At 42.2% G+C, this 24,566-nt stretch overlaps 1 pseudogene; it reads right to left on the bottom strand.

Annotated features, from left to right (window-relative positions):
• Positions 1 to 1,191: 1,191 nt before the first annotated feature.
• On the bottom strand, positions 1,192 to 3,552 carry LOC147727554 (arf-GAP with coiled-coil, ANK repeat and PH domain-containing protein 2 pseudogene; annotated as a pseudogene).
• Between the last annotated feature and the right edge of the window lie 21,014 nt (positions 3,553 to 24,566).

Raw genomic sequence — 24,566 nt, 5'->3', positions numbered from 1 at the left:
ATCGTATACCACTTAAAGGCTCATAATTACCAGTTTGAACTTAATAAATTAATATTATTTTTGGAAATTCATTTTTCAAAACAAAAAGTTTTTATTTATTTCGGTCTCTTCAAGAAGTAAACTATTTACATACATTTGTTTGCATAACATTTCCCTTCGAGTTGGAAGAACATTGCTATACCTTTTTAAAAATGGTAAAAATCTGTTCTAATTTATTTACATTTTTTTGTGTAATACTTGACTTGCATTAATGGGCAAACAAAATTACATTGGTACGAAGAAAGGCTGTTGCTACTAGAGATGCTTCAAGAGAAGGTGCATGGAGTGCAATGTTTTTGGAAAAATCGAGTACGTTACAATAATCCCACTGTGAGAGCACTGTACAGATGAACTAGAATGTATGTGCACCTGATAAGTGACTCAATTGAATTTGCACTATTTGGATATACATGCACCTGGCAATTTCTTGATTTGGTTCCAAGAATTACATTCATTATATCCAAGTAAGGTGCTAGCAAGGATTCTGAAAACCTCGTACTTTGCATACCGTTCACAATATTAAAGAATTTAAAAAATGGGTAAATAAATTCATAAACGAGAATGCTACATAGTGCCCATTTAACCATGTGCCAAATGTATCTTTTAAAACTGATACCTCTATTATTGAAGCTAAGAAAATGAAATGGCAAGCTAGTCATTGTTGACTAGGACATGAAAACTACAATTAGATATTCAAAAGCTGCCGTCTAGAATAACAGTATAAACAATTTTAGAACATGCACTGGTGTGTGTTTTACATGGAAAACAGACGCCAGAATTGACATATACTACATAGCATGGCATCTGCTTCACTTAGGATTTACAATGAGAAGACTTCAAATCTGTGTATCCTTCCGCTGAGGTACCACAAGGTGAAATACATGGACAGCAGGAACATGTGGTAACTTGATATATTTAAACCAAGGAGCACTTTGCTAGACTGGCTGCTGAGGTATTCATATTTCTGGTGCCCTGTGGTGTCTTTCTGTATATAAAGGACCCTATATTCATGGTGTCAATCAAATGCTGTTGGAGGTTCCAGACTGTTCGGTTCTTAAACTAATGTTCCCAAGTCAGGCAATGAGCCAGGGACCAGGCACTTTACTCAGGAAGCACCAGGTGTGGGTGAGGACAAGGGTGCACTTTTCTCCTCTACATCTTTGAAAACTTTAGTGTACCGGACATCTGGAAACGGTTTAATTTCTCAGGATTATTGGATGCCATGTGTGAAAAATCACGGATTACGTCCTGGTAGGTCTCGTCACCTGGCTGTCCATACAGTCCTTCAGATTCCCGCATCTCCTCATTCATTCTTGCCACTCGCAACAGGGTTACAATATCAGCATTTGCAGCTTCAAGTGCAATAGTCAAGGGGCATTTTCCTTCTTCATCTTTGGTGTGCTGATTTGCCCCACGCTTCAGAAATAAGCAGACTTGCCCGGTGTGCCCTAAAACAGTTGCATGATGCAGGGGTCCTCTGCCATGCAGGTCCATGTGATTAACATTGGCACCATTCTGCAGCAGGAACTCACAAGTGACCAAAGAGCCCCCATGCACAGCCTGAATGAGGGGTGTTGCGTTGTTGTCCTCTGCATTCATCCAGTTAACATCTGCGCCATGTGCCAATGCTTCTGCCATATCAGGAAGGCTTTTCTCATGCGCAGCTCGATAAAGGTACAGCCCCGGATGAAACTTTTTCGAATCCTGAAATACTGCAGAATCTCGCTTCTCGACTTCTAGGACTGGTTGATGCAAACTTTTTGAGGATACAAAAGAGGCAAGAAGTTCTCGAATGCCTTCTGAACTGAAGTGCAATACACTGGCATTGCTTTTCACTGAACTTCTGGCAGATGTTGAGAAGTGATCCTGTGATGCCAGGGACTTCTCAGAACTGCTGAGGTCTTCGTTCTTGCACTGGGAATAAGGCCTTTCCTGTCCATCAGGAGGGTGTGAAGCAACGCAGTCCTGGTTCACAAACCTCTTTTCCATGTACTTTGCTCTGATATATGCCTCCTTTTCCACTCTTGGACTTTCATTGTCTGGCTTCTTTACTCCAAGGGTTTTCAATTTAGCTTCATATATTCGAATAATAACTTGATTTCCCAGTTCACACATCAGCTTTAGTACTTCAGGCTCCCATGTATCTAACGTTAATGACCTTACTTTTGAAATGTGCACACCAAGGCTCCTGTGTATCTCAGAACACTCAATGCACAGGATGATTCCAAGGTTGATGCTGGCCCATTGCGGATCCGCCAGACCACAATCGCAGCAGATCGAGTTTCCAGCGATACACTGGATCCGCTGTAAGGCACTTTCACCTTTAACTGATTTTTCTTGCACATTGCTGCCAGAGTCCAGACTTCCTGTGGAAGGTGGAGATTTCTTATCCAGCTTCTCCGTCTCATCACTCTATTCTCTATATGCTGCAGCAATGCCGGTTTGGACAGCTTTAATCCATGCCTGTCGCAGCTTTTCTGAGTCAGCCTGTAGCATGCGGCTCTTCGTTGGTGTGAGTACTTCAAAGCAGAAACGTCTTTCTATGTCTTCAAAGTGTTTAACTGTGCAGAGCCGTAAATCTTCAAAAACCACTTTGGGGTTATCCTTCATTTTTTTCTGATATACCAGTTGGTTGTTTTGTATTGAGAACCAGTGCCTGTTCCAAGCTTTAAAGGCATTAGAGGCCCTTTTAAAGAGATATCCTTCCACCACAATGCCATTAGCAGTATCAGCATTGTATTGAAGTCCGAGATCATCGTTGGTGAAATCCTCCTGCTGAATAGTGGAGTGTTTTTGTTCCATGTCCCTCTTCTGCTTTGCTGCATGCACATCAAGCCGATCCAGCTGTGAACCAAGCTCTTCCATGTGCGGTTCAAGTTCACTGAAGAGATCGTAGCCCTGGTGGAAGAAGCCGAGATGTGCCTTCATGAAGGACAACATTGATTTTAAAATTTCAGACCTCCGCCTTGACTGAAGAACATTGATTTGAAGGACGTTGTCCAAAGCTATGTGCTGGAAGCACTTTCTTTTTGCGATTAAGATGTTTGTTGCCTCCTCCACCTCGTGCAGTTTTGTTCTTTGAACTTGGGCATGTTTAACTAGAGCGTTTTCTTTTTCTTTACTGACCTTATCAAACTGCTTCTTTGCATCTTTGAATTTTGGAATATCGTCCTGAATAAATGTCTGGAGCTGTGTTTGAATGGATCTCTGAGCTTCGTCAAACAGGATTGTGTGATAATTGATCATTTCTTGGAGGCAGTCTGAAAACTTGGTCAAGCTAGACTCAATCACCACATCCTTGCTCGAATACTGTGCCAGGTCCCGCATGCCATTCATAAATTGCTTGTTGGCAGCACAAAAGGCCTTGCCTGCATCAATCATGCCACTACATAGCTTAACAAGCTTATCAAGTTTCACTTCCAGTCCCGTCACATCACCTTCAACCTCCTTCAAAGCGGCTCTGAAACGGGGAGAGTCCTTCAAGCACTCCTCGAAATCAACGGCCCCCTTCATGCTGTCGCCTCGGCCCCTCCCGGGCGATCAAGGTGAGGGCAGGAATAAGGAGGCAGCAGCAAGATGAGGGGGTCTGAGCACAGCAGTTGAAGTCTGTCACTCTTCAGCCTGCCTCACCGCTGCGCAGCTCTCAGCCCTCTGCGCTTCCTCCACTTCTGAGCACGGTCCCTGCTGGCAGACACTCCAGTCTCCTAGATACGCACATAGACATAGACAACAGACAACAATGCAAGAGTCTGAGCGTCATAGACACAAAATATAGAATCAGATTGTGGTCCTCAGCAGGGTTCCACCAATGTATTTGCATTATCAGCAACAAGGCAATTTATCATTGGAGGTAGTGGTCTTAAATAATTTTTCTGTACATAGGCAAACCTGTTTTTTTCATTGTCTGGTCACAAAGGTCCATTTTAAAGGAAGGTTTCTGCAAGCACAGACACTCCTGCTCACCAGAGTCTTTGCCAATAAGGGATACCTGTCTGCTAAACTACTATACTATTGAACGTGTTACAGATTATTTAACACCTCACAGATGCCTTAATTAGGACTGTGGATTCTGTAAAACAAGATGTTTATAATGTCCGAAAATCAATAGATCAATGCAGCTCTTGATTGACAGTTTTTACTTTAGGGACATGTATTTTTTTCTTTCACACTTGCTCCATCCGGGGGCCTTGGAAAGAGAAACCATTAAGAGTAAGTGAGGTCTGCAGTCAGCAGGTATGGGTCCATGGCCACGTTTTGTACATGAGGAACAGCAGTATAGACTAATACATCACCAGAGAACATCACATTAAATTCAAAGGAACACATAAGCACACATCTTAATTTTATCCAGGCCCAGCTCCAGGACTTTTTATTAGGGTGGGCCAAGTGTGCATTCGGGTGGGCCACGGCGGGCCAGATTTGGCACTTATATGTCTAGCCAGTCCTGCTTCAGAGCCCTCCTTTATCTCTCCTAAGTCTTACAAGGAAGGGCCAGTAAAGCTCATTATTTTCCTTTCAAATCTCTTTCTAAATGTTCTCACTCTCAAAAAGTTTTCTTTTTCATGTAGTGTCCCCTTGATGGAAAGAGAATGTTTCTGATGTTAGAGTATCAGGCAAGTGACACTTCTCGGGCTCTCCCTCATGACCTCCTCCTTGGATCCCTTCACTGCCACCCTCCTCCAGCGCCCCTCATTTCTCCGTAGCCCCCGCTATTGATCTCTTCCTCAGATTCCCTCACTGCCACTGTCCATCAGCGCCCCTCATCTCTCCGTAGCACCCTATTGACCTCCTCCTCAGACTTCCTCACTAAAACCCTCTTCCAGTGCCCCTCATCTCTCCGTAGCCACTCTCTCTTATGCATTTCATTTGTTGTATATCTCTACTCATATTATTGTAGGGTGTCACAGTACTTTACATCACACACACATTATACAGAGACAAACGATCAGGCAAATATGTAAATCAGTCTACAGGGAATGTCACATAAGCCAATGAAGATTACAAGATGTAGGAATCACATGTCATCCATACTGGTGGGCAGTATATTTTAAGAGCGTCTGGAGAAGCACAATGTAGTAATGGATCTCTTAGTTAAATTTAAGAAAATGAACTAGAGATCCAATTAGCATATTGTAAATTAAAGTTAGGGGTTTTATTTGAGAAGGAGAGAGAAAACCCACGACTACACATGTCGAGGTCTGAGGCAATATTCCACGGAACGTAACCATTCCAGAACACATCAAATGAGAATAAGAACTTAACACATAAAACATTCTTTAAAGATATAGTGTCATTGTTGGACTTGGCCCTTTCCCCCAAATTTTTCGCTTTTTGCCCCCCTAATTTGAATGTCTCCCCCATGGTATTAAACATATAAGGACCATGTGTGGTAAGAGTTGCCCTGTTGTAAAATTAAATGTGGTTAGATGGTGTGCCGAAAATATTCCCCCATGTTAAAAATGCACCTGACTGAAATGTACTGTGATTTTAAAATGGATGCCATGGCCCTGGGTTTTGCCACCTGACGGCGTTGGGTTGGCGGTCTAGTTATTAATACCCAGCCACCCCTAGCTTTTGGAGGGAAGCCTGGCACCCAGGGTGCTCAACCCCTCCCCTTGAGCCAGTGTGAACCAGTTTTCCCCAACATTCCGGAAGGTGCTGGCTCTGTGAGGGAGGAGGGTATAAGAAGGGAGAAGTGCCACCAGAAAGTCAGTCAGCGCTGGGACAAGGAAGAGAGGGGACCTGCTGTGAGGTGCTACCGCCACATGGGCCTGTGAGCTGGCCCTGCACCCCTATAAACCCCCCCCCCCCTCTGCTGTCCCCATGGGCCCCTGACAAGGGAGGACCCTACCTAGGTCCCTGACGCTGTGGGACCTTGAACTACGACAGCGCTGAGGGAAAGAGGTGCCCAGAAGAGGAGGAATGCTGTGGGTTTGAACCCCCCAGGAGGTGAGGAGTGGGCCCCTGGGGCTGGCTGTGGAACTGTTCGACCCCCCCCTCCATGAGGAGCGCCTGTCAGACGCTGTTTGGGTAGGTTGTTGCCCCCAGGAAGCTGTGGCCCCTTTGGAAGTGCTGCTGCTGCATTGCCCTTCAGCGCTGGACTGGGAGGAGCTGCGTGACCTTAGAAGCCCTGGACTGCCTACCCAGGGCTGTGGGAAGAAAAGCGCTTTGTTCTGAGGGCCTGCTGGGCTCCCCCTAGGAAGCGCTATAATTTGGAAGCGCTAATCTGCCCCAGAACTGCTGTGTGCGTGCCAGGAGCAGTGCGCTGTGAGTAGCACCGTGGTTTGATGAGTAGAGCGCTGTGGAAAATGCTGTTTCCTGAGGAGACTATGGCAGCCTGTGAATAGCGCCGTTTGAGGAGGCGCGCTTTTGCCACTATATCGAGAATTAATTAAAAGGGAGCCTACCCCTTATTGCCGCCGGAAATCACCGCCGCGGCCCGGCGCTGTCGTGGGGATTCCCCCCACTGCTGTGGGTATCGTTGCGGCGGCCCCCGGTACCAGGAGAGGGCCGCCGAAGTGAGAAAGGGGCCGCGCTAGGCCCTGAGGCCGCGGCACTCGTGTCACGTGACGGGGCGCCGGCTGCGTCATCGGCCCGCCCCCACCAACGCCGTGCAGGGATTGGTTGCCTGCCCGGGCGGCCGGGAGGACAGGAAGAAGCGGAGGAAAAGCCCCGGGTCCCCGTGAGGGAGGGAGGACCCGGGTGAAGCTTCGGTGCAGGGCCCCCGTGGTCAGGAGGGAGCCCTGTGAAGGACGACCGGAGCGGGAGTCCACCCCGCCGGTCTGCGGCCCGGATTGAGGAGGCCGTGAGGAGCGACTCAAAGCCCTGGGTCCCCGTGTAGGAGGGAGGACCCAGGCGACGCGGCGTTGCGGGGCCCCCGTGCCAAGGAGGGAGCCCCGAGAGTAGCGACCAGAGCGGGAGGCCACCCCGCCAGTCTGTGCCCCACGCGAGGGGCCGGTAAGGTAGGCGGGGCCGGGGTACACTGCCGGTGCCAGCCCTGCCTCCCGACCTGTGGGAACCAGTGAAGGAAGCCCTGTTGGGGCCACACAGAGATGCAGTGACCCCCCCCCCCCGGGCCCCCGAGAGAAGAGGGGAGGCCCGAGTGATGCCACAAGGAGGGAGGGGCCTTGAGGCACATTGCCGGTGCCTGCCCCCTCCTCTGGAAAGGAGCCCTGCGTCCCAGTGGAAGAGGAGTCCAGACCCAGCAGCCTAAAAGCGGCCGGTGAGTGGGGCTTTGTGTAGTGGAGTTGGAGGGTGTGTCGGGGCATAACTCAGTGCCCGCCCCTGGAACAACCCTGAATTTACAGGTGCCCCATCTGGCAGCGGGCACCTGCACCTGAAGAGGTCCGGAGTCGGGGTACAGGGTCGGTGCCCACCCCCCTTCTCTGGGGAGACTGTTGTTGGGCCTTGTTGACCCTAACTCACCAGAGAGAGAGTCCTGGAACTGGGCAAGGACCTCAGTTAGGCCCCTGGGCTGGTACAGGGACAAGTTAACCCCTGGCTAGGTGTTAGGCACTGCGGAGTGAAGGGCTGGGTAACTCAGCCTGTTTGTTAATGGCTTGTTTATCCCTGAGTCCTGCAAAGCTTATTTGCCATATTTATTTCTAATTAGGATGCTGGTTGCCCTATGGTAACGCAGCGTTTCCATGTTACCTGTCAAGGTGTGGTGTGCTTCCGTGCCTAGTTTGAATTGTAGGCTGGTTACCCTGCTAATGAGAATATGCTAATGTTATGCCTACACTAAGGTTATTGAGGTACAGGTATACTGTTGTTTTACACATGATGGGTGTTGGTATGCTTTCATGATATGATACCCAGCTGGTTCTGGGTATCCACAAGGACGGCCTTACTGTGGCAGCCAACTTCCAGAGAGCTATGCTTGAGGTCAGTACCTGGATGGCCTCGAATTGTCTTAGGCTCAACTCGGACAAGACCGAGGTTATGACCTTCGGAAAACTCTCCCCTGAATGGTCCTCTAGTTGGTGGCCGGAAAAGCTCGGCCATCCACCTGTCCCAGTGGAAAAAGCCAGAAATCTGGGAGTCATTTTTGACAGCAAGCTGGCTTTTGACCTCCACACTAACAAGGTTGTGTCGTCTTCATTCTTTATTTTGAAAAAAATTAAGAAGCTGCTGCCTTATCTCCCTCCCTCAGCTGGGAAGACTCTGGTCTCTACCTTGGTCTTCTCCAAAATAGATTATGGAAACGCTCTCTTTCTTCACACCCAGAAGCGTGTCATAACAAAGCTGCAATCCATCCAGAACGCGGCTGCCAGGATCCTCCTAAACATTCCGCGCCGCAAATCCACCACTTTTGGCATTCGTCAGCTCCACTGGCTGAGAGTTGAGAGCCACATTAAATTCAAGGCCCTCTGCATTGCATATAAGGCAGTACATGGCATAGGACCCAGGTTCCTGACTGAAGCTCTTCAGCTGTATACTCCCAGAAGGCAATTAAGATCGGCTAACACCAGTCTCCTCCCTGTGCCACGTACAAGAACGGCCACCTGGGGAGATAGACGTTTCCTTGTGGCTACCCCAAAACTTTGGAATCTTTTGCCACTTGCCATCACAACTGCCCCAAACCTGATGAGCTTCCGCAGGCTCTTAAAAACATGGTTGTTTAACCAGTAAGAGGATGAATGACCCCAGTAGCTCCACAGCGCCGAGACACCCCAGGGTATTTGTTGCGCTATAAAAATTACGTAAATAAATAAATAAAAAATAAATGCCCTTTTATTGCAGGTGTGCCCCTATGCTGGCCTGATGAGTTATTCCAGGCCCCTGTTTATGCCCCTTGTTAATGAGCCGGCCGTACTGATTTCTTACAGGTGCTCCTGTCTAGTATGTGCTGTGATGCTCTGTGGTTCTTCCCTTACAGGGGTGGGGATTGGCGTTATAACGCATGAGGTGTATTTATGCATAATGATAGATTTTGCAATTACAGCCTACCCCCGAGGATGAGAGCCTGAGTTGGCCCCGCCAGATTGGCCCCAGGTCTAGTGTTTAGTTAACCATCCTTTTTCCTTTCAGCTATGGACTATGGACTCAACCATTTTGTCCCATGTAGATAATTCCCCCTGATGTACTTGGCTCTGGCGCCAGTTGGCGCCCTGTTGTGATTACCACTATTTTGTTCCTTTTTACCTTGCAGGTTGGAGATGTCACTAAATGTATTCTTTTCCAACCAAAGGTGGTGTCGTGACTCTTTTGTAGTGTGATTGGTGTGTCGTCTGTGGATACTGCGTGAAGGCTTCACATGTCTTCGAAGTTTGGCCTGCCCGCTTGATGCCATGCTACCCCCTTAGAGATTTGGGTAACCCCCATTTCTTACAGTCATCAAATATGAATATTACTTACATACTACACATCCCCCATTTTATATTGGAAAATGAAAAACACTATACAAACCAATAATACAGCAAATAAAGAAAAACAAATAATCATTATGTAAAATGCAAATCATAACAACAATCAATAGATATTGATGGAGCAAGGATTTGCATGTAATTTGACTTGCTTGTTATCAGCCCTCTCGACATAACGTTACTTTATTAATCAACATGTTTGTTTTATTAACATCGCATTTCACATAAAGATTTGGGTATCCAGAAGAAGCTTGCATATGTGTTTCTACTAACGATAATCTGCTTGCACTAAAAAGGCTGCTGCTACGTGGGATTTTCTACTGCGCATGCGTCTGTGATACTCATGTGACATAATGTATCTTTCGCTTCAAGGGAAACTTTCGCTTCTGCGCACTAGAATTAAAATGGCTTCTTTGTATAACCGCATGCATGAAGCTTGCACTGCTGCTTTTGCTAAGATGTTCATTCTGCCAAATTTCTAATGCAATAGTCCAAATAAAATAATGGGAATAAAGTAGAGACAAGTGGTATACAGTGCATTCATTTATTTCTCTGTTCTAAAATTGTTTCTTTTCTATTCCTGCATGTATCGTATTTTGGGCCTGGGATGTGCTGTAACTCCATCTTGAAAACCCACACTGCACAAGTGCTGAAATTCTCCCACGTCTACAAGCTATGGCATTGAACCACTACCAACATCTGAAGGAACTGTGAAAATCGTGAGAAGCTAACCCTTTACCTCTGTCAGAGGAAGCTATAATATACAAAGTTATTACAATGTATTTACTAATAGAACATTCATTGTCGGGTGGAATAAAGATGTCATAAGAAAAATAAAATGATGGGCGGGAACGTTAATTTAAATATGAGATGCAGAAAGTTTCTTTTGCTATGGTGTGATGACCTCTCCTCATTCCTTGTCCAATCAAAATTGGGGATCCTTACACTTGTAAAATTGAGGGGTGGTACACTGACCTGAAAATAGTATAACTGGGGTAGGCTTAGCTAGTTCATTTGTCCGACTTGTCTTAATAGCTGACCTGTCACTGACCCAACGCACTCAATAGGTGATCAAGAGCAGAGCTGCTGCAAAGCACTCTGTCAGAAGATTCGCTGACCCAATCGGGATCAGGGAAGCTGGGGTGCTGGAGAAGCACTTTGTCGGTGAATTCGATAACCCAATCAGGGTTCTGGCTGTTAGCTGCAGAGAGGGAGTAGCGCAGGCATTGCAACTGAATTGCGGGTGCCGGTCTTAACCTTTGGTGGTCCTGTCCTGATCCAAATCTGGTTTTCCCTGTCCTGATTCTGATCTGCACCTGCTGGCCTACTGGCAACTGCAACTTTTCGGGATTTCTGTCCTTAACTGACCCGTGGCCAGGGTTCGTCTTCACGCCATTCTAGGTAAATATAAATCTGTGTGGGTTTGTCATTGTATTTTTGTTCCTACTCTTTACCCTCCTTAACGTGAAGCTTTGATTACATATATATATATATATATATATATATATATATATATATATATATATATATATATATATATATATATATATATATATATATATATATATATATGTTCCTTTTCTTCCCTTCCCTTTGATAACTGCTCAAATCGTTGTGATTACATAGCATGTTTCCTTTTCTTACCTTCACATATTGCTAAATGATTAGTATAATATATCTTTTGCAAAGTTATACATTAACCCCTTCGCTACGGCGGCAATTCCGCTGCAGCGCTAGGGGGGACGGGGGGGGGGGGGGGGGGGCGAGCGGCGCTCACATGCTCATGACGGAGCGGTTCCGTCATGGCCCCGCCAGCTCAATGGAACGTCCAGCGCAGGCGCGGAATTCGCGCCGCGCAAGCGCGCCGAGCGGGCCATGGCGGAACCGCACCGTCATGAGCACAGCTCAACCGATGCTCGTGACGGAGCGGTTCCGTCACGATCATGGAAGGAGTTAATTCTGATTTTCATTATTGAGACACATTTGGTGTTTAATTTTTGGATCATGATCATTTAACACATTTAGATAGAGTTTAAACTTCCAGAGTCTGTGGGTATTATATGAGTGCAAATGCAATTTTTTTCCTATTATGCTAACTCCCTGACCCAATAGTTTACGGGTACCAGCAACAAGGATTGGTAAGTCAATGGTATAGGACCTAGTAAATAAAATAGTCTGGTAGTAGAGCGAAGGTTACCTGGTTAAGTTATAGGTTATTGATAATGGGCCCAGGTGAGTATGGTAAATTATAGTCGGGTGACCTGCGTGCTCTATCAGTATATTCTTTTGGTAGGAGCATGATGGTTAGGGTTTAGTTAGGATAGGTAGTAATAGTTATGTATTGATTATTGATTATTGATCGATCAAATCTGTTTTCACATTGATTATATTGATGCTAATTTGAATTTATTGTATTAACCAAAAATTGTTCGTACCTGTTATATGTTTTGTCTGGAATCCCCGGGGGCAGAATAGCAGGTGGTAAATGGAAGCCACACTGCAGTGAGGTCACTTACCTAGAGGAAATTAGTGCATGGTTAGGTAGAACCAGAAGCACTATTTAGGGTTTTTCTGTGTGAGTGTGTGAATAAATGATAGCAAAGAGTTCGCTAGCAAAACTTTTTTGTGTGATATCACCTAGAAAGGGTCACACGGAAGGAGTAGCAGGTTCGTCTGAGCTTGATTGAGGGCAAAGGGGTTCGCTGGTGAAACTTTGGCCTTAGTATATCCCAGAGTGGATAAGTCTGAAGGAGTAGCAGGTTCTCTGATGCTTGAGTGAAGGGTAGACGGAAGGGATCTATTCGTAGTATATAAAGAGTAAGCGGAAGGGATTTACTCGTAGTGAATGAAATGTAACTTTCCTTTGAATTAATCACTCAGGTACAGTGGCAAATGTTTTTACATTGTTAAACAATAAAATTCTGCAATAGAAGTAAAAGAAATTAAGTTTTAGTATTACCTTGCAAAGGAGGGAGTCATCGCGGAACTGCGCTGACGTCACTCAGAGCCGCGCAGGTATTGGTTAAGACAGAGGGTGTGTAGCTGAGGTAATAATTGTAAAGGAGGGGTGAGCACAAGAGCAGGAGAACCAGTCTCATGAGAAAATCCGCATAATCATTGGCTATTGGTATTTGAAATGACATTGTTGATTGGTTAAAGAAAAATAAGAAACGCACTGGAATCGGAAGCACTTGAGGTAAACAATTGAGTGTAACAGAAAATTTCAAAATCCGGTAAAAATATATGTGGCATATAGGTCCACTTGACAGAAACAGACCTGATAGGAAATATTTAGGGTTTGCAAGAGAACAGCAAATAAGAGGAAGACCCTTTAAAATGTACGGAGAAAAGAGAAAAATGTCATTTAGTAAAAGAATAAAGATATATTTCAAAAATAGATAAAGTAATTATAACAAGAGAAGGAATTATTATTCCACCTGCAAATACTTCCGCATCATACATGATGTTAGAAAGGGGCTATCACACTTGTGTGTGGTTATAAAACTGGATGGAGTACACAAAAGATGATGGTGTTTTAGCATTTCCAGAAAATGGTACATTTAATGGCAGGATTTTGCATACTCTGAGAACTCGCATGAATGAATTAGATCCTAGACCAAGGTTAACACAGTAAGAGGCATTGGAGAAATGCGAAACTGAGGCTTTTCAACGAGATAGACCTAGAAGTAATGGTTATTGGAGTAGATTTCATCCTCAATTTCCAAAAGATACAAGAGAAAAATTAATGAAACAATGGAGAAAGTCCATGTTAGTGGAATGACTATATCCTGTATTAACTTTAGAAGAGCCTACTGGAAGTAAAAGGACTGAGAAAACAAAACATTTAATGACTAGTGGTGAGTCAGATGATGACTATTTGGAGGATTTATTAATGAAAAATCCACCCCCTTATAATGAGGAACCAAGTACAGTAAAACCAAATGCTCCCTTTCTGAAACCGCCTTTGGTTCCGAAAGTGATACATGACACTTCATTAGAAAAGGTATTACAAGACAGGGAAAGAGAAGCATTAAATAAACAGAGAAGTGAGTTGATTCAGAAGATTTCCCAATTGAATACAAGTCCCGAAGCCCTGACAATTCCAGTAACTATTGGCCCAGTTGTTCCTTTGTACGGAGACAAACAAACTAGTCCTAAAACTCCAGTTTTGACTACACTGGTAGTACAGCCAAGAATAGAACCCTTAATCATAGACGATCAGGCAAGTGAATGTGAGTCAGTAATATCCTTGATGGATTTGCCAATAAGAGAACCAGGGAGTAGCTCGAACACAAAAAACACTCCTCTAAATTCGAGAGAAGTACAAATGGAGACATCCTCAGGTACGAGAAGTACCACAGTAGTAACCCCAGAAGAAATAGAGAGATGGACACGAGAAATAGAGAAACCAAAGTCACAGCCAAAGCTATGAATATATTTAAATTAAGAGTTGAATTAGAGAAAATGATGGCTGGAAATGTGGGATTGGACAGATTAAATACATTCAGTGAAGATGAATTATTATTTATATGTAAAAGCATTATTAGAAACACAAAAGTGTTTCATGCTAAATTAATGGACACAACAGCTAGCATTGGAATTGACATTGGCAAATCTAAAGTATTACAGAAAGCATATTGCATTGAATTTTCTGACAAAGATCTATAAAACATGAATGTGTCAGGTAAAAAGGTACAAATCAAGGATCTAATGACATTATTGCAGAAATGGGGTGAATTAGAAAAATGAAAAACTAGATGGGCAAAGAAAAAGGAAGTGGTTCGATCAAAACAACTTGCTTCTGAATATTTATTAAAAGAGACAGAAAATGATGTCCTATGAGAGAGGTACCAGGTGGAGGTTATGTACAGGTCCCATGGTCCCGACAGGATATTTTATTATTTACAAATGATATCCCAAAACTTCGGGAGAAACCTGTAGAATGGTACAGACAAGTCGAGAGATTTGTGAAAGTTTCAAAATGTCTTTTAAAAGATTTAGATGGATTATTTGACATAGTGGTTCTTGTAGATTTGTGGACTGAATGTAAAATTGCTGTTGATTGGCCTAGTGGCGAGTACCCTAGAGACCCAAAGACACGGCCCCTTCCGAAGAAGTTATGAAGAAGTACAACCAGGCAATACTCTACCTAAAAGGGAAGGTGCCTGCAAAAGAGACAGATTGTCTAGAATAGATAGAAACACTCGAACAACAAGAGAGAAAGGGAAAATCAGATTACTCTGACACCCCTTAGAATAATTTATCAAAAACAACTAGAGAGTATCTCCAACTATAATACAAATAGAACACAAAAAAGTAGAAGGAGTGAGACAACCTATCATCACCACCACCACCAGTAAGTGTACTAAACAAACATTAACTGTGTCAAAATCAAGGTTGTGTATTCACAGTGAGGAAAAAGGAACCCTCAGGCACCCACACAGAGTAGGTAGCCAATTGTCCTCATCGGGTTCCAGTTTTTAGTATGTGCAATGATGCAGAATATTAAGTGCAAATTAAAATGAGTATAGACCACTCCCTCAACCAGAACTTTTAATAGAGGGTTGATTCGAACTCAGTTAAAAACAAAGTGAAAAAATCGGACACTTGAGGGTTATGTAAATTTGAACCCAATGTCCTAAAAAACGGTCGACATGTTTCAGCTTATGAGTCGTATTTGACTCGGCATTCCTCAGGACCAATAGTTTATTCTCACCTAGATGGAGGCACACCCTAAGGAACCTACTCAAACTAGGAGGAAAAATATTTTCTATTGAGCGTTTACCAACTTGGAATCGCTGCACTGGAAAACTCAGGTGCACACCCTCTTATCTCTGAGGGTTACGGAATTCGGTTTACATTCCAACTGGCTTCCTAAGCACAAGGAAAGGGAAGCCTTCACCTCAGGATTAGGTTTATCCTGTTACCCGTTTCCTGGACACGCGGTGGGGGAAAACCTTCACGTCAGCATTATATGGCTGACAACTCCCCGCCTGTCCACCTAGACTCTACTCTTCAGCGGCCGGATCGAAACAACTTGCTTCTGAATATGTATTAAAAGAGACAGAAAAAGTGGAAAAATGATGTCCTATGAGAGAGGTACCAGGTGGAAGTTATGTACATGTCCCATGGTCCTGACAGGATATTTTATCATTTACAAATGTTTTCCCAAAACTTCGTGAGAAACCTGTAGAATGGTACAGACAAGTCGAGAGATTTGTGAAAGTTTCAAAATGTCTTTTAAAAGATATATATGGATTATTTGACATTGTGGTTCATGTAGATTTGTGGACTGAATGTAAAATTGCTGTTGATGGGCCTAGTGACGAGTACCCTAGAGACCCAAAGACAGGGGCCCCTTCCGAAGAAGTTATAGAAGTACAACCAGGTAATACTCTACCTCAAAGGGAAGGTGCCTGCAAAAGAGACAGAATGGACTAGAATAGATAGAACCACGCAGAATAAAGATGAATCGGTGCATGCATACTATGAACGATTATTACAAGTGTTTAAACAGTATACTGGTTTGGACAACATTGATATGAAGGACATGACGCATTTCATTTATCCATTTGTATCAGGATTAAGGCCAGAAATTTCACAATGGATTAAGGACCATAACATTTGTTGGCAGACCAAGCCGATTGATGAAATCCTTAAATATGCTAAATATTACGAAGATGTGCTCAATAATAAAGGTAAAGAGTTAAAAGAAAAAGTAATGTGGGCACACGTAAAATTAGCAGAGCAACAAGAGCTTCAGTTAAGCCAAATAAATAATGGCCAGAATCAGGGTGATGGTAATGTAGGAAAGCCAAGGGGAAAATTCGAGAGGAAGCAAAGAAAAAGTTCCCTTGTCATGGGTGTGGCAAGTTGGGGCACTGGAAGAACGAGTGTAAGGCTGTGCAAAATGGTAATGTGCAAAATAATGATTTGAATCCACAGACGCAGAATGAGGTGCCATGGAAGTCACTGCAGCAGGTAATACAAAACCAGTTACCCCTTGCACCTATGTCAAATTACAGGAGCAAAGCACAACAGAGTGTGGATACCACAAATTGGGAGGGAAGTGAAAGGAGAGATACAACAACCTCACAATTTCTTTTGAGTGATACGTTTTTCAGTGAAGACACCTATTGACAGTGCCTGAGAGGGGAGGACGAGGAGTGCGTGCTTGGCACCTCCTTGCCAGTAGATCAGTCAGGTCCATACATTGAAGGAAAGGTTGAAGGAAATGATGTCACTTTCTATTGGATACTGGTGCTACCCGTTCTACTGTGAGAACAGCAGACGTTCCAAACCTACCCCTCATGGGAGAAGCAATCCAAGTAGTGGACGTTTCTAATAAACATATTAGTACCCCAGTTACAGAACCAATGGAAGTTAGAATAGGCAATTTTAAAGAAATGTGCATATTTTTTGTATTTGATTGAAGCCCAGTAAACTTGTTGGGACGAGACTTGTTGTGTAAAATGAATTGCACTATTTTCTGCACCCCAAGCGGTGTTGAAATTCAAACCCCAGACGAAGACTGATGTTAGCAAAACAAGAAACAGAGACTGAAAAGTTAACTATAGAAGACTTACCAGAAGAATTTCAACAGACTGTAAGTCCTAATGTATGGGATTTTACTTCGAAAGATGTAGGGTTAATGGCAAATGTTGATCCAATAAAAGTGACAGTAAAGGAAGGTGTAGTTCACCCAAATACTCAACAGTACAAAATGAGCCGAGAGATAAAAGCAGGTGTTGCAGCAGAAATAAAACGTTTGGTTGAAGCAGGCATTTTACAAGAAATAATGAGTAGTCCATGTAATTCGCCCATAATTGGGATAAAGAAACCGAGTAACAAGTGCAGGGTCGTACAAGACCTTCGCAAGAATAATAAGATTTTTGTCCCATGCTGTCCAGTCGTGCCAAATCCTGCAGTAATTCTGTATCAGATACCGTGGGAGGCTGGATGGTTTATTGTAATAGACTTATGTCACACATTTTTCTCGATTCAATTGCATCCAGATAGCAAATTTATTTTCTCATTTGAATTCGACAGTCATGTTTACGTCTGGAATCGAATTCCTCAAGGGTACACAGAGAGTCCATCGATTTTTAATCAGATTCTGAAAAAGTGCCTTGAGTCTTTGGTGCTGCCTGGACAGTCAGTACTGGTCCAGTATATAGACGACCTACTGGTGGCGTCTAAAACTCGAAAAGACTGTGTTGTTGATATCATTGCTTTACTGAATCATTTAGGTGAATGAGGACATATAGTGTCACCTGAGAAATTACAATTCTGAACCACGTCAGTGAAATATCTGGGGCACCAGATAGAAAGAGGTGTCAGAAGGGTTATTTCAGAAAGAATCAGAATAATCAAAACATGAATTTGCCTCAAACTCAGAAATAGATCAGAATGTTTCTTGCAGTTGTAGGAAACTGAAGGCAATGGATTGTGGGATTTGCAGTTCTAGCAAAGCCATTAATACAAATGACAAAGAAAAGAGCGAAAGACCCAGTAGAATCGGATGACGAAAGCATGACTGCTTTCCTGAAATTACGAGAATGCCTGTGTACAGCTCCAGCATTAAGGATGCCTGACTATTCAAAAGATTTTGCACTTGTCTGTGACACATGAGATAATTGTGCACTTTCAGTTCTGACTCAAACTCACGGTCTGATGAGACGTCCTGTGGCATATTTTGCTTCCACATTAGACCCTGTGGCATCTGCATTGCCCGGATGTCTGAAAGCAGTAGCTGCAACCTGCATGAGCCTAGAACAGGGTGCGTCCATTATTATGGGTCATCCTGTAACTGTGTATGTTCCACATACAGTTGTGATCCTGTTAACCAAGACCAAGACCCAGTTTCTCACACCTAGTCGGCTTACTAATTATGAGAGAATCCTTGTAGGTGCAGGAAATGTAACTATTGCTAGGTGTAATATTCTGAACCCAGCAACACTGCTACCTAATTCACACTTTGCAGAAGTGAAGGAAGAAATTGAACATGATTGTATCGTTTCAACTGAATATAGTACAAAACCATGTCCAGACATAAGAGAAGAGCCATTAATTAATCCTGAATATGAGCTGTTTGTAGATGGCTCCTGTATGAGACATGAGGAAGGAGGTCTAAGTGCTGCCTATGCTGTGTGTACATTGGGAGGTCCAATTGAAGCATCTTATTTGCCTGGAGTCAAGTCTGCACAAATAGCCGAATTGATTGCATTCACCCCCCAAAAAATGGAAAAAAATCAACTGTTCTAAAAGTAATCCTCCGTCCGTAAGTCCAAAAACGACACACCACAAAAAACCCGAAAAACTGTTTTAAAAACGAAACATTCCATGAAAACCATAAAAATTGAGAAAGTGTTAAATAATTATTGTTACTTAAAATAGTAGGGGCCGATTCACAGAAGTTATTTGAGACAAAATTCTAAACTTACAACATTTGGTATTCACAGAAGGAATTTAGAAAAAATAAATGTAGTATTTTGTCTTAATTTAGTATTTTGTCCTAGGCTAGTATTTTGTCTTAAGTTAGGATATAGTCTTAAGTTAGGATTTTGACTTGAGTTAGTATTTTGTCTTAAGTTAGGATTTTGTCTTAATAAGTATTTTGTGTTACATTTTGTTAAGACAAAATCCTAATTTAAGACAAAATCCTAATTTAAGACAAAATACTAACTTTACTACTACTAAATGCCTTCTGTGAATACCAAAAGTAGTAAGTTTAGGATTTTGTCTCAGATTAGTTCTGTGAATCGGCCCCATTTACACTTCCTTAATAAAAAAGAAACGCAATCTTCTCATAACCTCCACTTTTCACGACCAAAACCTGTAAAAAAACACAAACATTCCCACCCACAAAAATATACAGATAATAAACATTATAATAGTATTATAAACATTGTACATCCGATAACTTTTCTAAACTTGGTCTAAAAAAATAACGGTACATACATCGCTAAAAGTTAACTTACACACAAAAAAACACCACAACTCCAAAAACCTAACACACAATAAGTACAAACTAACTACCTTCAAAATAAATTAAAAGTATAGTTAAAATAAAGAAAATTATTCTCACCTTCCTCGAGGCGACGCAGCCCCAAACCTTGAGCTTGTCCCCTCTGAAATAACCCAAAGCAAACGTTAGCAGTTAAAAAAACTACAAGTAGCAAACAAATAAAACCATTTTATTACATTGTAAATGAATTAGTAAAATGTTTAATTAAAAAACAACAATTTACAACTTGTATGTTTAAATTTATTTTCCATTGTTTCCAGCATTGTAAACTTATAATAATAAATATTATTAAACATACAGTAAGTATTATTATAATTCCAAATATGAACAAGTTATATACAACATTGTTTACAAACACATAATTAATCTATTAAATGTTTAAAACATTTCAACATTATAAAAACAATTATCAATATCAAACCGTGTAAAAATGTATATTAATATTTTATATATTAATAATATTAATGTAAATGAATTAATATTTGTTTAAAGAATGTTACAAACTATGAAAATGAAAATGTATAAAAAAATTGCGAAAATATGAAAATGTATAAAAAATTGTGAAAACAGTTTTATCATTAAAATTTAACAGTATATGTAACCAAATAAATGTTCAGAATACAAGACTAAAGTGAAGAACTGTTATTAATATTTCTTTGTTACTCAAATGTTTCTAAACCAATGAAAACTATATTATTTGATTTTTACAAAGTTTACATAACTGTATTAAAAAATGTACCAATGTTAAAAACATTTGTTTACATAATTATTACATGTCAAAATATACATATGTACAACATATTTTGTGTCTCTCAAATAAATATGAAATATTTTTTCTCTATATGTCTTGATGTGTATTATATGCACTTAATAAAAAAACAATGTTGATTACAAAATTATTTGCAAAAAATAAACATCAATAAAAATAATTAAAAAGCCTACTTTTTTACGTATTATTTCATTATTTTGAATTTAATGTAAAAAGTATTTTTAATTACATTTACTGTATTAAATAATATGTTATAATTAACTATATATATATATATATATATATATGTATATATATATATATATATATATAGTTATTTATTATAATGTATAACTATGTTATAATTAAAAGACATTACTAATGAAAACTTTATTATATGTTTAAGTAGACAAATTAATACATATATATGTATGAATTAGAGACTGTTTGCTGGCAACTAACCCACTGGGGTAAGCAACAAACATCACAAGTACCATAATGCCACAGGAGTGGCCACGCCCATGAGGGCGGACTTGAACATTAACGCAGGTGTTTAAAAACTAATGCCGCCTAGAAGTCCCTTGAGCTTCGAGTCCCTGATGAAATGCAACTCGCTTGAAACGCGTCGGACATTGAGCATGATTTAAGCTGTCGGAATGATCTACTGCGTCTGCAAACCCCCATTAAAGAAGCTTATGCGTACTACACCTGCTGTGGGCCTCTCCTCATTGGGCGCTTTCTTGAAGTAAATGTTGCGGCCGTGCCTAGGTCGCGGAGGAGCCCCGCTGTTAATCTACGGACCTGCGAAGACGCTAAAACAGCGGAGCCGCATTGGGAGCAGGTAGCAGCTTTTGGAGGTCCTAAAGTGCAGACAGCACGAGATGATTTTTGCTGCAACCCACTGGGGGAAGAGTTAAATAAGAGACTGTTTCCTGGCAACTAACCCACTGGGGTAAGCAACAAACACCACAAGTACCATAATGCCACAGGAGTGGCCACGCCCATGAGGGCGGACTTGAACATTAACGCAGGTGTTTAAAAACTAATGCCGCCTAGAAGTCCCTTGAGCTTCGAGTCCCTGATGAAATGCAACTCGCATGAAACGCGTCGGACATTGAGCATGATTTAAGCTGTCGGAATGATCTACTGCGTCTGCAAACCCCCATTAAAGAACCTTATGCGTACTACACCTGCTGTGGGCCTCTCCTCATTGGGCGCTTTCTTGAAGTATATATATATATATATATATATATATATATATATATATATATATATATATATATATATTACCTACTGGCGGTCGCCAGTAGGTAGTTATAGTTAGGATTGTTTTCCATAGGAAATCCGCAACATTCTATTGGGGCCGGTTGAGGAGTCTGCCTTAAATTTGCCTCGCCGAGCTCCGCTCCTTCCCTGAAGGTTTGGGGGGCATTCGTCAAGCAGGGGCCGAGATAAAAGGGGGTCCCAAAACGTGTTTTCCCCATGTTAATTTCCATAGGGCGGTTGGACTCACTTTTAGCCGGAACGGCTGAATGGATTTCAACCAAACTTGGCAAAATTGTAGGAACTGGTAGCCCGATGTGCCTTTGATATGTCTCAAGATATGTGCTCCAGTGGATTTTGAGTAATTTAGGTTAAAGAAAATATATATATCTATAAGCGCGCCCGGTACGCGCACCGGGGCGCGTACCAGCGCGCTACGCGAGTTCGCGAGTGGAAAGCTGATTAGCTCTCGGGTGTCTGTCAACATTCCAAACAGTCCGGAGCAGCCGCCATCTTGTGTCTCAGTAGGATCGAGACACAAGAGGTGGCAAAAACAAAGGGGGAAATGACCAAAAGGGGGCAGGGTAGACCCCCCCTGACCCCTAGGTTTCATGTGGGGGCCATAAACCCGCGTGGCAAAAAAAACAAAAAAAAATTAGATTTGCGCGGGGGGAGCGCCCGGTACAGGCACCGGGGAGCGTACCAAGGAGCGTACCATGGGGAAAAAAGAATGACAGATTTTTTAAAAAATTTAGATTTTTTTATAAATTGGAGGTAGTTCTAAAAAGAACTGTTTTTTTTTCTTTTTGTTGTTATATATTTTTAAAAAAATTTTTTGAACATTTCATGAGTTATGTAATATGTGACGTCATCAGCAGTGCATTGCAGGCGCGCAAGTTATAGTGAGTCCAACTAACTATAACGTGGGAATTTCAATGGTTTTATGTCAGTAAAATTTCCAGCTAACTATAACTGGTGTGAAACCTATGTTTTTTTCAGTGAATAAATAAATTATTGTTCCCACTACAGTTAATAATAACTCAGGGTAGGTGCTGGACACTAACCTTAATTAATTTACTATTCCCACTGCAGTGAGCATTAAGTCAGGGTAGGTGCTGGACGCCAAACTTAATTATTTACTATTCCCACCCCAGTTAGCATTAAGTCAAAGTAGGTGCTGGACACTAAACTTAAGTACAACAGTTGCAGTGATAGAACAAACGGTATGACTAAGTCTAAGTCATAAGTGGATCAGTTCTTGATATGTTGACACGTAGATGGAGAGTACATACAGCACACATGTGTTTCATCGTAAGACGAATTTCTCTAGGCTGTTGCTAAAAAATATAGAATGTACAGCTGAAATTTAGAACAACAGGGGAAATACCATTTAGATCTCTCAGTGTCAAACACTCCATGTCACTCTAAGGGGGTCATTACGAATGCGGACGGTTCGCCACCGCCGGCCAGGAGGTTGCAATCCGGCCTTAACAGAGGCGATACGCCCGTCATCACAAGCCCATTTTCCCACCTCCAAATTAGCATGGCGATGGGTACCGCAGTGGATGGAAAGTCTCTCCACCGCTTTTCCGCCTGTCAGATTGCCGGCCGGGCAGAAAAGGCACACAATAAGGTGGTGGTGCCTTGCAGGCACCGCCATCCTTATTATGATGTATGTGGTGCGTATGCCTTCCCATGGCGGAGACTCTGCCATGGAAAGCCAGATGGTAATTGGCTTTGGGGGCCCCATGTGGGCCCCGGGTGGGTGGGGGTTTGGGTGGCTGCACTTGGGGCATACCCATGGTACCCCCTTCATTGGCATGCACAAGGAGGCAGGCACCTTGTGCCATGTGGATGCCAATGCACAGCATTAAACCTTTACATTGCGGTGGGTGCTGCTTATAGCACCACCCGACGCAATGTAAAAGATGGCGGTCACATCCTAATTGACCCAGCGGGACTGCAGCACCTCTGGCAGGTGGTCCCGTTTTCAGTAATGGTGTCTGCCCGCCATCATAATGGGTCCTTGAATGTCTTAAAAGAGTGTATTGAGACACATGTACAACAAATCCAATAATAGAATGTGTACGATAGAGACCTAGCCCCATTTAGAGCCATAAAAGACATACTCAAATATGTGAACACTACAGTCGATATAGAAGATTAATGAAAAAAATATATATCAGAAAACCTTATAACCCATTCTTCGTGCAAAGAGCAAAACAAAATAATGTGAAAAGGGAGCAGCCAGCCCTTGAAGACTCTAGAATTCAGTCAAAAAAGTAAAAAGAAAGGAAGAGAAGAAAAGAAGAAGGAGAATCATATAATCAAACAAATACCTCAAAATAGTGTCCAAATGAAAGAACGTAATCAATTTAAACACCCTTTTTAAAAAATTTTAAAGGGTTCAAGGATATCACTTTATTCCATAAGTATCCAAGAAATGCAGAGTTTCTCACCTAGGTACAAAATGATCGCATAGAAAAAGCATAAATATGGACTTTTAGAAGGTACGAACCGTGTGCAGTTAAAAAAATGAGATATTTCAAATATTTTATTTTAAAAGAAATACCAAATGGGTTCTCAAAATGGGAACAAGTTACACCCTTAAGTGTTAAATTCATGACATGGAGCTTGTCTACAAACTCTCCATCCAAAGCGTCATTAGTATAAGGTAGTCAATTTGAAAATTGGCTAGGCCAGCATGTAAAGTTATCAAAAGTATATCAAAAACTAGACTTAACACAGTCAAGCCTGAGAAGAACTTAGTCAAAGAGAGGGAGTGGTAACCGATTACTGCTGGCACAATCCCAGGTGACAGTTGAAATGAAAGAATGTTAATTCACTTGAATGGATAGCCTAAAGAAGTGAATATGCTTGCATAATCTACATCATTTTACCTCCTAGCAGCAGGAGAGCTAGGCAACTCGTTGTGGTAGACAAGAAGAGGCAGTGTATCAAGCCTCTAAGAAGACATGCGTCATCTGAACCCCTCTAATAAAAAGTGAAAAAAGGGCACTAAAAATATGACCGTAATTATATGAGACTAAAAGGGTCTAAATCTTGTTATGTTACCAAACGCAGCATACAAAAGTTAATGGGCACTCACCGATGTGCGCGTTGC

This window comes from Lissotriton vulgaris, chromosome 3_1 (assembly GCF_964263255.1).
Source record: "Lissotriton vulgaris chromosome 3_1, aLisVul1.2, whole genome shotgun sequence".
Lineage (NCBI taxonomy): Eukaryota > Metazoa > Chordata > Amphibia > Caudata > Salamandridae > Lissotriton > Lissotriton vulgaris.
This window is presented reverse-complemented; position numbering and strand designations above follow the sequence as displayed.